We start from the raw sequence: 16,887 nt of genomic DNA, 5'->3' as shown, positions 1-16,887 counted from the left end.
CAGATTGAGGTCATTTACCTATGGTCATCCTAGTGAAGTGAAGTCTCTGTCATCAACGGTGTTATATAACGAACATTAAACTTCTGTGGTCAAGTCTTATACAAACTATTTGTATAGGACGCCCCGCTCGTGTTCCCAACACGAATGATCAGATTAGACCATCTTTGACAAGTCACAACACTTGTGACCATTCCAACAAACGGGCCGCGTCCATAGTGTACATGGTAAGTTTCCTCTTTATCCATTTACTACAGACCATTTTGGTTATCACTCAAGACATGATCCACTTGTATGTCACCACATACATGCTTGAGTCACATATAGATAACCAGGGATTTTATGTTTATTGGTTTGTGGTAAAGCAAATAAAACAATTAACTGAGAAAAAAAACAAGATGTGAAGTAAATATCATATATTAACAACACAGGTGTTTGTATATACTGTTTTCAAACTACAGGACACGAGACTTTAGGGCATCAACCCCAACAGTTTCCCATATAAACCATTTCTCCTTCAATTTCTTTAAAGTTGTTGAACCAAGGTCTCATTATGGTCATATGATAGGTGCATCCAAAATCTAGGACCCAATCATGTTTTCCTAGAGGATTTACATGGTTACATTTGTCTAAGGTTGAGGCTAAAGCATTTGAGTAGATAAAAGAACCTTATACAACAAAAGCTTTGGGTTGTTTGCCTTTAGAGTCCTTTTCTTTCTCTTGGTTCTTCCTCTTTAGAATAAAACAGTCTTTGATTAAATGTCCTTTATTTTGCAATACTTACATTTTAATTTTTGTTTAGACTTGTTATCTTCTTAATTATGTGGTTTTCTGTCATTTGAGTGATTTGGTTTAAAGTTTCCTTTAGCAAATAACCCTTCACCACTAGGATGATCTTTTTTGTCAGTTTGTAACTCTAGCTCTCTAGCTCTTAGAGCTAATATTATAGTATCAGTACTTATACTATCCCTTCCATATTTTAGAGCATTTTTAATCTCCTTATAGGGTTCAGGCAAAGAATTAAGAAGCACATAGGCCTCATTCTCATCACTAAATTTTTCTCCCAAGGTTTTGAATTTAGCAACAATTTTCTTGAACTCATCTAAATTATCAGTCAAAGATTTTGATGAATCCATTTTAAATGTAAAGAATTTCTCCCTAAGGTACATTTTACTAGGAAGATCTTTGGTAGCATATAATTCTTCCAGTTTAGTCCATATTCTATAGGCTGACTTGATCTAAAACTTGTCTTAAAACAGTATCACTAAGGTTTAGGACCAACGTACCATAAGCTACCAGCTCCCAATCTTCTTTTTCTTGAGTTGTCACTGTAGCTGGGAGAGTTGATGGGTCAAGGAGAGCTCTGTGAGCCTTCTGTTGGCCGAGAATTGCTTTGATTTTGGCCTTCCATAGGCTAAAATCTTCTTTGTCATCGAATTTCTCTACTTCGAATCTTGCTACTGACATATTGGAGTGAAAAACTTGAATCTTGAATATTCAAGAACTGCAATCTTGTAAGTCTTGTGCTCTGATACCACTTTGTTGGGTCTGCACACTTGATATTATGAAATATGAAAGCCCAAATGATGAAGTACTGACCCTTTTGCTAATACAAATCGTGATGCACCAAGTTGTTTTGCCCTAAATTAAATTGGTTGGTAGAAAACTTTGTTCTCCTTTCTCCAAGATCTTCCAGCTGATGTGCACCATGTGGAATAATCCACGAACTTCTGCCTGATGGAAGAAAAAACTCTCTGTTCTGATGGAAATTTTTCAGAACAATTAATTTCTTTCTCTCTCGTTCTCTCTATCGTTTTGCAGAAATCTTTTGCTAACCCTTTCTTTCTTTCTGATTATTTCGAGTGATTGCTGAGAGTATGAAGAAGAAGAAGAACATGCAGTCTTCTAAAGAGAAAGATGACTTCATCCACAGGAAGGAAAAGAGTTTTTATTCAAGAGTTAAGTCACAGTTTTCTTTACAGATCTTTTAGCTTTCTTCTAAGCTTCTATAAGTTGTTTCTACAAATTGTAAATGATGCATATTTATACATTTTGTCTTATACAAGTAGTTACAAAAACAAATTGTAAAAAAAAAAGTAAAAGGTGGTTGACTACTTGAGCTTATTTTACTTCAGTAATTATTCATTTTAAAGCATAGTTTGAGTTATTCTTTATGTAGGAGAAAAATAATCATGTAGCACCGTTGCAATTTCAGCTCACCTATTTATTTATTTATTATTATTTTTTATTTAGTGTCAATACTTTTGAGACCTGTGGCATGTCACTGAATTTTAGGTTTGTCTTATGTTTATTTGGTCTATGAATTATTATTTTTGGTATCTAAAAAAACTTTTGAACTTTAAAAAATATTTAAAATGGGCTTTGTTCTTTCAATATTTTATATATCTAATAGATCTCTGAATTTTTTATTTGTATTTTGAAGGATTTTATATTTTAAAAATTCTCATATATACTAGTTAGATATAAAATTAAAAATTTAAGGTCCTATTAGACATAAAATTTAATTTAATGTTAAATAGATTAGTTAATTTTTAAGAATTTTAAATGTCATAGACCTTTCGATACAAGACTGAAAGTGAACTTGGTAGATACAAAATTGAAAGTTTAACAACTCATTAGATTTTCTTTTGACTTCATAAAATTATTAGACACAAACAATAACAAAAGTAATTAGGGACTAAATTGGAAAAATGCTTCTTAAAGAAATTAGAAATAAAAATTTCTAAGGACTCGTATGGATTGGTTAGAGAAAAAACTATTTTCATAAATGTCAATTTTATTTTATCTCTTTTGATAAAAACAGTTTAAAATGCACTTTGAAATTGCTTCAAAATCTATTTTGAATGGATGTCAAACACTTCAATTTTTTCCAAATGATTTATTTTCAAAATTAAACACTTGAAAAGTTAAACTAAATATACTCTAAATTAATGATTAAAGTGATTTCGATATAGATTCTTGACTGTGTTCTCAAATTAACAAAATTGTTATTTTTGTAAAAAAAAAGTCTCAATAAATAAAAAGTACTTTAAAATATTGCCTTATTATAAACATTATTATTATCGAATAAAAGTTAGTGAGGTTGATATGAATACAGTTCAACTAGTATGAATTTGTACTATCAATCTCGAGTAGTCGAAAATCTTCTAAAGAAAAGAAAAATCATATTTGTAATTAATAGAACCATTTGAAAAAAAAAAATACTTAAACTAAAAAGGTATTTTGGACACACCTCTTTAAGATGTACTTTAAACTTAGAAGGTATTTTGAACACATCTCTTTAAGATGTACTTTAATCACACTTGGGTTGAATTTTTTTAAAAATTAGATCCAATTTTTTTCTTCCCTTTTTGGTTATTGTATGAGTCATCTTAAGGTCCGTTTGTATTAGCTTGGGGAATTTTATTTTAAAAAAAAAATCATTTTTATATAAACATTTTTGATAAAAACTTATTAAAATATACTTGAAAAACTGTTTTGTGAGTAGTTGTCAAATACTATAATTTCTTTTAAAATGATGTATTTTTTAAATTAAACACTTGGAAATGTATTCCAAACACACCCTTAACTACCTTGAAAAATACTTTTGAAATCGTGATCAATTTTTCTGAAAACAATCATAGGTTATTTTTTAAAATAATATATTAAGATGGGGATCAAACATCTAATCTTGAGTATGAGTTGAACTATGCTCATTTATAACTATAGATGATTATTTTTCTACTTTCACAAAATCGATATATTTTTGAATTAATATACTTTTAAGGTCATAAAATGCACTCTTAAAATTATTTTCCCTCTTAAAAACGTTCATGAAAATGAGAAGGCACTACATTCAATGCACAAAGGAAAAAGTCAAAAGAGAACATAGGTCACTTTAGAAAAATGTTAGGGTCATTTTCCAAAACAACTTTGGTTATAAATTGAACATCATTGGTAAAGATTTAGTCATGTTTTTAATGAGAGAAATGAAGTTAAATTTGTATGGGACTTTGTAGATGATGCTAAAAGATCTGATTATCGACTTTGGATAAATTGTAGAGAAAAAATGGGAGAGACTTGTAAATATGACAATCAAACTAAGACGATTTCCAGATATATAGCACAATGGAAAAGAATTTGTAGTACAACAAAATTTAGATGTTGTTTTCGAAATCTATCGATGATAAATAATATCGCTTGTAGGGGTCTATCAATGATAGATTATATCACTGAGAGATTTTTCTTTATTTATAATTATTTAAAAGTGTTGCTATATACTTAATTATTATCTCTAAAAGTGCTACTAAATATAATTACTTTATCATTTTAAATTATATCTAATATAAATTTTTTATTTTAATAAAATATAGAGGTATTGATATAAACTATTGATCTTTTGATCGATGATATGTAGATTAATCTGTGAAGTTATGCTGACACTGTCAAGTTCTCTATTTAATACAATGTATTATGATTATTGTACTCGATAAGTGGGTTAAGAATATTCACATAAAAGCACAAAAGGAGGCTTTTTTTAATTTTAAAAAATTAAATATATAAAATATGAAAGCGGGGGACATCACACCTACCAATTGAAAGGAATGAAAACTTAATAAAATAGTGGGAATGATTTATAATTTTATTTTAGTACAAGACCCACATATATTAATATTCATTATCTATTACTTGATTAAAATTAGCAACCAATAAAAATGAAAAAAAAAACATATGTATTCTCATTCCTTCATTTCCATTTCTTGTCAAGAAAGTACAAACATTACAAACTTAAAGTAAAATATTAGAATATTAGCAACTAACAAGAACAATGTCTCGACTAATGACAAAATACGGTTAGTATACTAATAATTTAATAGATCTATTTTAATTTTTAGATTAATAAGAACCCATTTTATGCTAAAAAGATATTAACAGTTGAATAGGTAAAACTTTTTAATAACAATAAAAGCATAAATTGAAATAGTGATAAAATTGAGATTTTTTTTCCCCCTCTTTTGAAGGAATTAGGAATGAAATTAAAGAATGACACATGACCCAAATAAATTCAAAGTATATGATGCCACTTATTAAGATTTTTCTATTTTCTATTATTATTTAAACGTCAAATCAATATTTTCAAGAAAGTGAAAATAGACTCGATCTTTTAAGTTTCACTTGTCGTTTGTGGCTGAGCATGGTAGGTTGTTCCATCTTCCAACTTTAGTATGTAGATCTTCTTGAAAATTTTCTATTTAGGGGATTGCTTAGCATGATTTGGATCACTACAAGAATTTCGGGTTTTAATGTCGGTTGGAAAAAGTAAAATCAAATGTATAATGTCGGTTTTGATTTTTTTAAAAAAACGGATCTTTAATGTCAGTTTTAAATCGACATTGTAGGTAACCGACATTAAAGATTTACCTTTTTTAAAAAAAACAAAACCGATTTTCTTCCCCCACCCCCCAATTATTTTCATTTCCCTATTCACTCTCCCCCCTATTTTCTTTTTCCTTTCATTCTCACACTTTCACTCACCCACAACCCACGCGAAACCCCAAGGTCTCCATCGTCGACTCTCTATCTCCGACGTCCTCTCGTCCTCTCTATCTCTGTTGTCGACTCCTTCCAGCATGACTCTTTATGTTATTTTGGATTTCAGTACACCATCTCTCTTTTTTCTCTTTTTTTCTCTTTTTCTCATCCTTGGAGTTGTGTTTGTTCAATATACGTCTTTGTTTTTCAATTGTTACACAGTTTGTATCTTTTGTTATTTCTTCTGCTGTTCACCAAATTTCTCTGTATGTTTTTCAATTCAAACTTGCTCTTATCTGACTCTCATTTTGTTGGCTTATATGTTTTTATATCATAACCATTCTTAGTTAGCTCTTTGGATATATGTAAACACAGAAGGGAAATAGGTATTTATGCAAATTCTTGTTGTGTAGACTCTGATCTTTTGTCTTTTCCTGTCGATTTGGTCTTATATGAGATCTGGTTCAAGAATTCTTAACAAGTTTATGGGAATTGTTATTGATCTGAGCATAAAATGTCTTGATGTGGCAAATACCTTGATTTGTTAATTATTTGGGTCTTTTTTAATAAGTTTCCACTGATTATGGATTTGGAAATTCGGGATATCTGAGGTGTACATAAACTAGCTTGGATGCACATAGATATCAAAAAAACATTATGGATTTGGAAATTACTCTGCAAGATTTCTATTAACTGTAATTCTGTGCTTTTTATGTTTTATATGAAAACTTTTTCCACTTCTTCTGATGTTAAAATATCCAAAATTAGAGCATAGGTTACTTGTTCTGTTTGCTGTTTTAACCTTTTTTGGTAGTATTTGAAGAAGCAATATCATTTTCTTCATTGGTGGTGTAGTTTTTTTTTTCTTTTTTTTTCCTCATCGTTACATTTCAATTTATGGAAGGGGGCCAATTTTAATAAAAGATTCTAATGGATGACATGCAATAACAATTCAAGCCTTCATTGTTGTGTTGAAAGTAACAGTTGTGAAGTGCCAAGTTTCCAGGGCAGGGGAGGTATCAGATTCCTTTCATTAAAATTGATGTTTGTAAATGAAATAAAAGCATACTTCATTATTTTGGTGAAAGTTCTGATTTCTCACTACATAAATTTCATCAAGTATATTATGATTTTTCTATTTTATATTTTGAACTTCACATTCTTTGTTTGACATTTATTATCATAATGGACCTTTTTCTACTATTGTTTCTATGTTTGACATTTATTATCTCTATGTTATTTTGGATTTCAGTACACCATGTTTTTGGGGTAAAATCGATCAATGCAAAGACTAAATGTACTAAATTATTTCAGAGTAAATCGATTATGAGACAACCACTGATCATGTTGTTTGTGAATGCAAAGACTAAATGTACTAAACTATTTCAGAGTAAGGTTCTTTTGGAAATTAGTTGAATTAGAATTTTTGAGCTAACTCATTTGAGCAATAATGAAATGATTTTGAGTGATGTTTTTCATTTTGTTAGGTTCAAGTTTGATGTGTAAGGCTAAATTTTGATTCTTGAGGATTTGGAAGGAAGATAAGAAGATTGCATTGGACATGTTTTAAGAAGGTTGACAAGTGGAGAAGGTGCACCCAACACAAAAAGGACTTCATAACAGCATTAATAACAAGTACAAGGTAATATTTATATGATACTTACCTTAAAAGTCTATTTGTTCTAAAGCTTTGGATTAGATTTAGTTTGGAATGCTATGACTATCCTGCAGTTATGGTAGTCATAGCTTAGTTATTTATGACTTCCGTTGAGTAGTTTATGGTAGTGGAACTTCTTAGGCATCATTTGATAGTTTATATTTATGTATTATTTGTCTAAATGAATCTAGTTGCACTATGGTAGTTTGTGGGTTATTCATGCATTGTGGGTTAGATTAATTCTTCATTATCATTATCGAATCTTTTGTTATCTCTTGTTTAACTATTTATTGTACTTCTTCGTCAATTTAAATCTAATTAGTCATTGGAATCTTGTTTGGATAATCTAGGATTAACTACTTTCATGTCAAAGATTGACATTCGATAGCATTGTTCATGTCAAAGATTGACTACCTTTGACATTCATCTTTCTTTTTGGAATACTGTATTGAGATAGTTTGATTTTCCTTAGATCTTCAGGACAATGGAGCTCATTTAGCAGATCATGTTCGTTGATTTCGTGATTCGAGCTTAGGAGTGTATTGTATAAAGTAACTGAAAAAAATGTGTAAATGTGAATGATGCATTGATGCGTTTATGATGCGTTAGTGACGCGTTGATGCATTAGTGATGTGCAACAAGACCCATGACACTCCTCTATAGACGTTCAAGTTTTCCTGACTCAGATCCAAGTATAAATCCAACTCAGGTTCCTGGTAAGTCCAGGGTCGAACTCAGGGATTTAGTTTAAAGCTAGCGTAGACCTTACATTGTAACTGTTGTAGAAATATCCTAAGTGTATGTAGAAATGATTTATTTACACTAAGCTGTTGCTGTGTGTGTGCAAGAGGATATAAAAAGGTTGAGTAAAGAATGATGGGTTGTGTGAAAATGGAGTTTAATGCAAGTGATATGCGTCGATCTAAGTTAGATGTACACAAACAAGAATATGATGCGAATGAGATGACTTGTTTATCTCCGTTTATGCGTTAAACTCTATTTGGCACTTCTCAATGCAAATATCATACAATACCTATCTCTAGGATGTATGCATCAATCACAAGATGCAATAAAACACCAGTGCATCTATCTCTAGATGTACTTACGTTTCTAACTTGATGCTAGCTTACTTATTCTCTCGAATAATTTAAGCTAAAGCTGCTTTTACCAATTGATTTAATTGGCTTAAGCATTCGAAATGGAATTTTGCATGAAGTTATAGATGCATCCAACATAAAACAAGAAATAAACAGTGGCAAAGTATGATAGATCAAATATGTGAATTTATAAAGAAACTGATTGTCTTTACAAAATCAACACTTAATCAAATGAGAAGATGAATATAGTAAGTAAGATGAAATGAAAGGAGTCAAGCCGCAGAGTACAATCTCTTGTCCTCTTTGGCTCAATTCTAGTTCGTGTACAACCAGTTGTGGAAGAATTGGAATAAATATCTCTCTCGAGCTCAGTTTCCTCCGCTCCTTGATTAGCGATGGTGGTGGTTCTCTTCCTTCTTGTTCTTTTCGGCACCACAGCACAGCTCTACGATCTAAAAATTTCAGAATTATATAGTGAGCTAAAATATCTAAAGTTCTAAGCTTTTCATCTGGTGGGATTTCTTCTATTTATAGGCATCTGTCTTCTTCAACTTGATGATGGGCAGCATTAAATTTCATATCCTGGTCAGCTGCTTGACACTCAGATGCTTTTCAGACGCCGCCCACTACAGATACCCATGCTTGAAAGTGGTGATTTGACTCAAACAACCTTAATCAATGAATCTTCCTTGCGTCAAATCCCTCTGACGCATGCCCCATGCGTTAGACTTTGCCTGCGACACTTTTCTTAATCATGCGTTAGACTTTGTTGAGATTCTGCAATATCATGCGTCAGTACCACAATATTTTAGCAATAAACATTCTTTTGCATTAGTTTGATAGTATTCGAGTAATTCCATGCGTTTTCTCTAAAAATGATGAAATTTTATCATTAAAGACCCTAATTGTTCCAACTTTTGAGCCACAATAACTTGTATTTCTACAAGTTATCAGATCACATGGGATCAAATACAGTAACATATTCTCAGGTACCCTAAACTTTCATTACAATAAACTTGGGGTTTGAAAGAGTACCTCTCTTTTATTCCCTTTTTAATAAGGAAGGCGAAAAAGTAATCATCACATGCCTCAACAGTACTGAACTATAATTTTTGTTTAGAATGTCAAAGCTGTTTTTGAATCTGGAGGTATAAGATCGAATGCCCATGTGACCACTTTTGAGATTTGAAGTCAAGTGAGTAATCAAATATGAGTTTTTGTAAATCATTGTTGTTTATGTTGTTTGTTTTGTTGAGAGAAGATTGTTGTTTGAATGTTGTTGGAAGTGCATTTCTTAGTGCTGTCATGTTGTCGAAAATTTTCTAAAACATAAGAATTATAAAGTTAGTTGTAGGTTAAAATATGGTAATGTTCCTTAGTTTAGCATTGAAATTTGGGATCATTACAATGACTATTGTGCAACTATGGTAGTTGTTTATGGGTTGAGTTCATTTCTTTCGTTATTTATAAATTACTTATATTATTTGTTTGTTAATACACTCTCATATGACATCGCTCGCATGAGTACATGGAGGTTCTAGATAGAGGACATAACAAATTATTTGTTTGTTTATACACTCGCATATGACATCGCTCGCACGAGTATAGAGAGGTTCTAGATAGAAGGCATAACAAATTCATCCATAGAATAGAGAAAAGAATAGCAAGTTTTGCATTCATTCCTTTTGGTAAGTTTGTATAAATATAGTGTCCACACTTCATGTAATTTCTTTTAGTATAATTCATATATTTTTAAATTATTCTTGATTTTATATACTTAAGCAAGCATGTCTTCTTTGCAGATTTTTTGGGATAGTAATGGCACTCCAAAGCAAACAACCAACTCTCTCAATCTTTAGTTAATTTTTTGTAATTGTTGAAAGTTAAGTTGTATATACAAAAGCAATTAAGATTTTTTTTGGATTTTTTTTATACGTAAGCAGCCAACTACTGACATTAAAGAGTTGACGTAAGCAGCCAATTTTTTGTTATTCTCTTTTGGAGCTAACTATTATTCATACTTTGTGAGCAAGACTTAGATTTAAATTTTTGTGTTTGTTGAGATCTTAACATATATAAAAACAATTCTTGTTTGTGGATAAATTATCATAATGTCGTTTTTAACTTTTTGACCGACATTAAAAATGGATTCAACAATGGAATTTTAAAAAAAGGACAATAATTAAAAAAGGGACATGGATTATGGGCTTCAATGTCGATTTAAAACAGACATTAAAGAGCTTTAATGTTGGTTGACAACCGACATTAAAGATAGTGTTATAAAATATCTTTAATGTTGGTTGTCTTTAATGTCGGTTTTAAACCGACATTGAAGAAGGTGTATAATGTGGATGATTTGGTGGCATTGATCTGCAAGTCATCAATGTTATATTCCGACTCTCCAATTTTACACACTTTGCAATGCAAACATTAACATTCGTCAAAATGTAGATACATTCGTCAATCTAAAAAATTTATGGTATTAAAGAAAAATTATGACTCAAAGATCATCTCCATATACTAAAGTTCAACTCTTAGGCTTGAAAAATTATTCAATGAAACTACCATACTATGACTATCTTTTAATAATGGTTAGATGTAGGCTGAAAAATCTATATGCTCTCACAAAATTAGTCTCCTCGAATAATTCCACTTAGCACAATTGTCATGAGTTGTGTAATCCACCTACAAGTCGATGCTATACTTTTGACTTTTCAAGTTTACACTTTTTTTAACGAAAGGATTAACATTTATCATTATGTAGATATATTTGTTAATACATATTTGCAAATCAAATTATTCAACATAGATGTTAAATATATTGGATATACCTCCTCTTATCGATATGCATAAAACATTAAAAAAATCTCTTCAAAAAAATTTAAAACTCTCCTACCTCACATTATAAATACTAACAATAAGATTTTAAATAATTTTTATTGTTTTCTTTATTTACAGAACATCCATCAATATAGAAATATCTATTAATATATCTATAAAGTTGGAATTTTGATATCGACATTAATATTATAATTCTTGCATCAACCAAACAAAAAAAAAACTTTAATTATCTAAAAAAGATATCAAGAAAATTTTTGTATTAAAGAAAAATGGTTAAACTATACAAAATATCCCTAGACTTTGTATTTCGTGTAAAAAAATAATCTTGAACTTTCAAAAGTTTCAAAATTACCCTTAAACTTTCAAAAACAGTTCAGAAGTACCATTGTTGTTAGTTTGCATGGAAACCATTAGTGTTCGGTTTCAAAAGTGTCCTTCAACTTTCAAAAAGTTTTCAAAAATACCTGTATTGTCAATATATGAATACAAACCATTAATGCTCGTTTCAAATATTTGTGAACTTTTAAAAAATGCATTAGTACTCTTAGTGTACATATGGGAGTGATTTAAAAAATAGTTGAAATTACTTTTACGTTTTTAAAATAGGTATAAAACCGTAACAACCTGATCCTTACATAACAAGGCCCGACTGCTACAACATGCATAGTTAGACTTTTCTATCATGAGATGAGTCTTGGGCAAAAAAATTTTAAAAGAACATATCTAAAATTTTATTAATTAAGTAGCAAAACTTTACAAAAAGTTTCTTTTACGAAACATTGGGATCTATAAAACGTTAGCATAGTGGAAAAAAATGCATATATGACCAAAACAGTGAGTTTGATGGTTGGCCCCTTAAGCAGCATCCAGTCATGCCACCTACGTCGTGTCCTTACCTACAAAGTCTATAAAATAGGATGAGTATATAATATACCCAATAAGTAACTCTCACTTAAAGTAGTGACCAAATGTACAATCACATTTAACATGTAATGAAAATATATGATTGCAACCAAAAACATAAACTTATCATAACATGAGGTAGTCAGTTATGCTTCCAACATGAGTTCCTCCGCCTTTGTAGGAAGATGTGGACTTAAGCAGAGACTAACCCATGTAATGGTTAGTAGGTTATACAGTAAGTAGGGCTAGAGTCGCATCTAACATCAACCACCAACAAATGTACGTAAGATTGGACTAGAGGAATGCAACTATACATACCCTGCTAGTCCTTAACATAAACATAATGTAAGATTGGGTCTAGAGGGGTACAACCATATATGCCCTGCTAGCCCTAGAAGCATAACCTATACCCAATTAAAACTTGATATTAACATAATCATGAACAAACATAATGCATGGAGTCCCTTGTAGAGAAACGTGTTTTAAATATGTAATGTGACATAACTATAATAACATAATACTACAACATAAAAAAGATACACTACCATAAAACATTTAAGAGAGGGTGAGATAAACTACTTACCTCGATTGTGATCTTAACTATTCCTTATGGTTTGATCATATAGATTTCATAAAGAACACTTATGATTAAAACTAGTTTTAAGACTATTGGATTAAGGAACTTGATGAACATAACTTATTTATCTATAGAATTATGATTATTAAATCTTGAAAGTATTAATATAACTATGCTTAATTATTTAACGATGATGATAATGATGATGACGACGACGATAGTATTAGTATTATAACAACAACAACAACAACAGTAATATGAATAATAATAGTAGTAGTAGTAGAAGAATGATAATAATAATAGTAGTAATAAAAACAACAACAACAATAATATTTCTTTAAAAATATTATTATATTATCATTGTTTTATTTCTTAGAAATTTTCTTACTTAGATATTTATTTAATTACTAAACTAACAATTTATCTATTATTTATCTAATGACCAGGGATATTTATGTACCACTTTTTAATCTTAACATGTGAAATTTAAAATTGATCTTCTCCAACTAGTCTTAGAAAATTAATTTAAAATTAAAATTCAGCTTGTAATTTATGTACATGGAATATTAATATATCAGTGATCAAATGATAGACTATACTAAATAATTTTTATAACATTCTTTATAAATACTTACAACAAGATTTTAAATACTAACAATAAGATTTTAAATAATTTTCATAACTGTCTTTATTTACAAGAATATCCACCGATATAGATATGTCTATCAGTATATCCATAAAGTTGAATTGATATCGACATTAATATCTAATCTTTGCTTCAATCGGATAGAAGAAACTTCAATTATATAAAAAAATATCAAGAAATTATTTGGTATTAAAGAAAAATGATTAAACTATATAAAATATCCCTAAACTTTGTACTTTGTGTCAAAAGTAATCTTGAACTTTCAAAAATTTCAAAATTACTCTTAAACTTTAAAAAAAAAAAATTAACAGTACTATTGTCGTTAGTTTTAGATGGAAATCGTTAGTGTTTGGTTAATGCCCTTGAACTTCCAAAAAGTTTTCAATTGTCAGTATATGAACATAAACAATTAATACTCATTTCAAATATTCTTGAACTTTTAAAAGTTGCATTGATACTCTTAGGTCATATATGAGAGCGATTTAAAAATAGTTAAAATTACTTTTACATTTTTAAAATAGGTATAAAACATATTTCTAATAATTCAAATCCAAGATTGATGATATGAAAATTGCAATTGAATGTGCAATATTAAATAATTTATATTTTTGAGTGACTAAAAGTATGCTACGGAGTGATTTTGTACTTGACAAAAATGATTTTAACAATTTTTTAAAATCACTCCCAAATATATGCTTAGGCTTGTAAAAAAAAAAAAAAAAGTTTTAAAATGCTCCTATCGATAGTACAATGATCAATTTGTTTAGAGTTTTTTTGAGTTTAAAAAGAACAAAGTTTAAAACAAATTATATAGATATCATATTTTTTCATATAGATACTCTTATTTTGCTCTCATTTGTCTAATTCTCATATCAATTTTATCACAAACAAAATATAGACCGTAACTTCAAGTTAAAGCACAAAACCCCCACAAAACTCCAAAAAAAAAAAAAAAATCTCCTAAAACTTACCAAAACTATAAATAGACAAACACAAAAAAAATATATTTGGCTATTAACACACACTCAGTTACTAACATATAATCCATAATAAGAGTAGATCAACGATAAGAGTATTTTTAACTTTTATTTATTTATGTATGTTTTTTTAAAATAAGGGTATTAATGCAACTTTTGATAGTCTATAGATATTTATGCAACGAGATATTAATGGTTTCTGTTTATAAATAAATAGTACGGGTATTTTTTTATTTTTTTAAAGTTTAAAGATAAATTTAAAACTTTTTAAAGTTCAATGGTATATTTTAATCAAAACACTGATAGTTTATCTTCAAAATTAATGGTAAGTATATTTTGAACTATTTTCTAATGTTTTAGAGTATTTTTAAAACTTTTGAAAGTTTATGTAAGACCTCTCCTCTATTAAAATAGGTAGCTTGAAGGTTGAGGTTGAACTAAGGGACTTGAGATTACATTGATTTAATTAGAATATACCCGAGAATAAAAAAATTGGACTGTGGTTTGTTTCACAAGGAAATAGAAGATAGGGATCCAAGGCATATTTTGAGGATAAGAAACTTAATTGAGCTTATAAAGGACATTTAAGAGTGAAGGAGACATATTCGGGATAAGTCAAAGTCAAAGTCAAAATCAAAATCAAAATCAAAGTCAACAATGGAAAAAATGAATTTTGGGAAATTTCAAGGTTATAATTGAGTTGTTATGGGTTTGCTAGAGTTTCTTTGTTCTGGAATTAAGAAGAGAAAACAAGGGAAAGAAGTGGGTAAACCCGAGAGAGAGACAAACTTAGAGTAATTTGGGATTTTGTTTAATTTATTTGAGGAATAATGGGAATAAATCCAATTTGAAATTATAGTTGGTATTATTTCATAAGGAAGTAAGTTGAAGATAAACGTAAGGAAGTTAGGACACATAAGAGGACTCTTATGAAGCTGCTGTCAAAATAAGGAAGTAAGTTGGAGATAAACGTAAGGATGTTAGGACACGAGTTCAAGCAGCTTATATAAGGAAGAGAAATAAGGCGGTGTGATCAATTGAATCGAGAAAATCCTTAAATTCTTTGATAGAATCACAAAGAGGCGAGGGAAGGAGAAGATCTAGGGCTGCAGGGACGATTGGAGCTTGGAAATACAAAAAAAAATAAAAAAAAAATAAAAAAAATAGGATGATTAGTGGTTGCCGGAATTCGAGTAAAAACAGAGAGGTTCTCAGTTTTTGTCAAATTCATGAACGTACGGGAAAACTTGAAGCTCCAAATTAAAGGTTAAGGTACTTATAAGGTCCCTCTAGTGTTCTATGGTCTTTTATTTGATCGTTATTTGTCGGAATTGAGGAATTTAAACTCTAAAAATTTTGCAACTTTTCGCCGAAAAACAGGGGCGTCGTGGAACAGTTTGCTCAATTCTGGGAGAATTAGGGCGATTTGGACATCCAAAATTTGAGGCAAGGTAGCTCAAAGAGTGGGTAAAAGGTTTGTATATGTTAATTAGAGTGGGTATGACAAGAAATTGATGAATTGTAGCCTGAAATCACGACGGAAAAACGGGGCCGAATCTGGAAATTTTGGGGTTGGAGGTTGAAGATGAAACCTGTATGTCATCTTTTGTCCGCCATTTAAGGTATTTTAAAGCATGATTAAGGGTCAAATTAGTATTATTTGAAGGGAATCGTATCCCATGGAAGCGTGTAATTGCAGTGTAATTTCGAAGTCATTTTTATGAAATACAAAAAAGTAAACAATTTACATTAAACAAAGGATAAACATCAACATTAAACATGCTATAGCTAGAGGAAGAGAAAGGAAAAAGGATCTCACCTTTGTTGAATCCTAATCTTCACGATTTCCTCTTACTTTTCTCACGAACGTCTCTTATGTTCGTAAGAGTTATCTTGTTATTCTCTTGGATTCTAAGGATAGAAGTGTGGTCTCTAGCACTTGGAAGAGAAAAAGGTAGAGAGAATTTGTTGAGAGAATTCTATGTGGAGGCTATGAAACCCTTTGCCCTAAAATGAGCCATAAAAATGTATTTATATGGAGAAGGGTTAACCCCTTCTCCAAGTTTTTCTTTTTTCATCTTTAAAGTTAATCAATTAAATAACTATTATTTAATTAATTGGCATACTAATTAAATAACTATATATTAAACCACATTTAATATAGGTTAATTAATTAACATAAATATCACATATTTGAAGGGATCAAATTTCGAGTGGAAGCGTGAGAACGCCTTGCATCTCAAAAACCAATTTTTGAATAAACAAAAGCAGTGTTCTAAAACAGCTCATAAAGGATAAACATGTTAAAAGCATGCTTTAATGAAGAAAAATTAAGAGGGAGAACTATTTATTACCTTTGAAGATTCCCAAGCTTTTAGAAAGATCCTCTCGATTTTCTAATGAACATCTCCTCAATCGATCTTAAACACAAATATCTCCTCAATCGATCTTGAAAACGGTGAGTGACCGAGAAAACATAGTAAATTCTCATGCATAATTTCATAAGATAGTTTTATCTGAAATATAATTTAATGCAGCATAAACAATTTCCAAGCATAATGTATATAAAAATGTTTTAAACATAAAACAGTAAAATCATTTCTCAAATCAAAGTACTGTATAACTGGTAAAATAATCCCAACACCAACTACTAGTCCAGA

General features: G+C 29.8%; 1 long non-coding RNA gene across 1 annotated transcript; it reads right to left on the bottom strand.

The window, feature by feature from the left end:
- Positions 1-11,397: 11,397 nt before the first annotated feature.
- Positions 11,398-16,222, bottom strand: LOC120090093. The gene is made up of 2 exons (XR_005485418.1): positions 16,047-16,222; positions 11,398-12,029 (listed from the first exon to the last, which is right to left on the bottom strand). It is a non-coding gene; the product is annotated as an uncharacterized LOC120090093 (long non-coding RNA).
- Positions 16,223-16,887: the final 665 nt, after the last annotated feature.

This window comes from Benincasa hispida, chromosome 11, assembly GCF_009727055.1.
Source record: "Benincasa hispida cultivar B227 chromosome 11, ASM972705v1, whole genome shotgun sequence".
Taxonomy (NCBI): domain Eukaryota; kingdom Viridiplantae; phylum Streptophyta; class Magnoliopsida; order Cucurbitales; family Cucurbitaceae; genus Benincasa; species Benincasa hispida.
The sequence above is the reverse complement of the archived record's forward strand: the minus strand, read 5'-3'. Positions and strand labels throughout refer to the sequence as shown.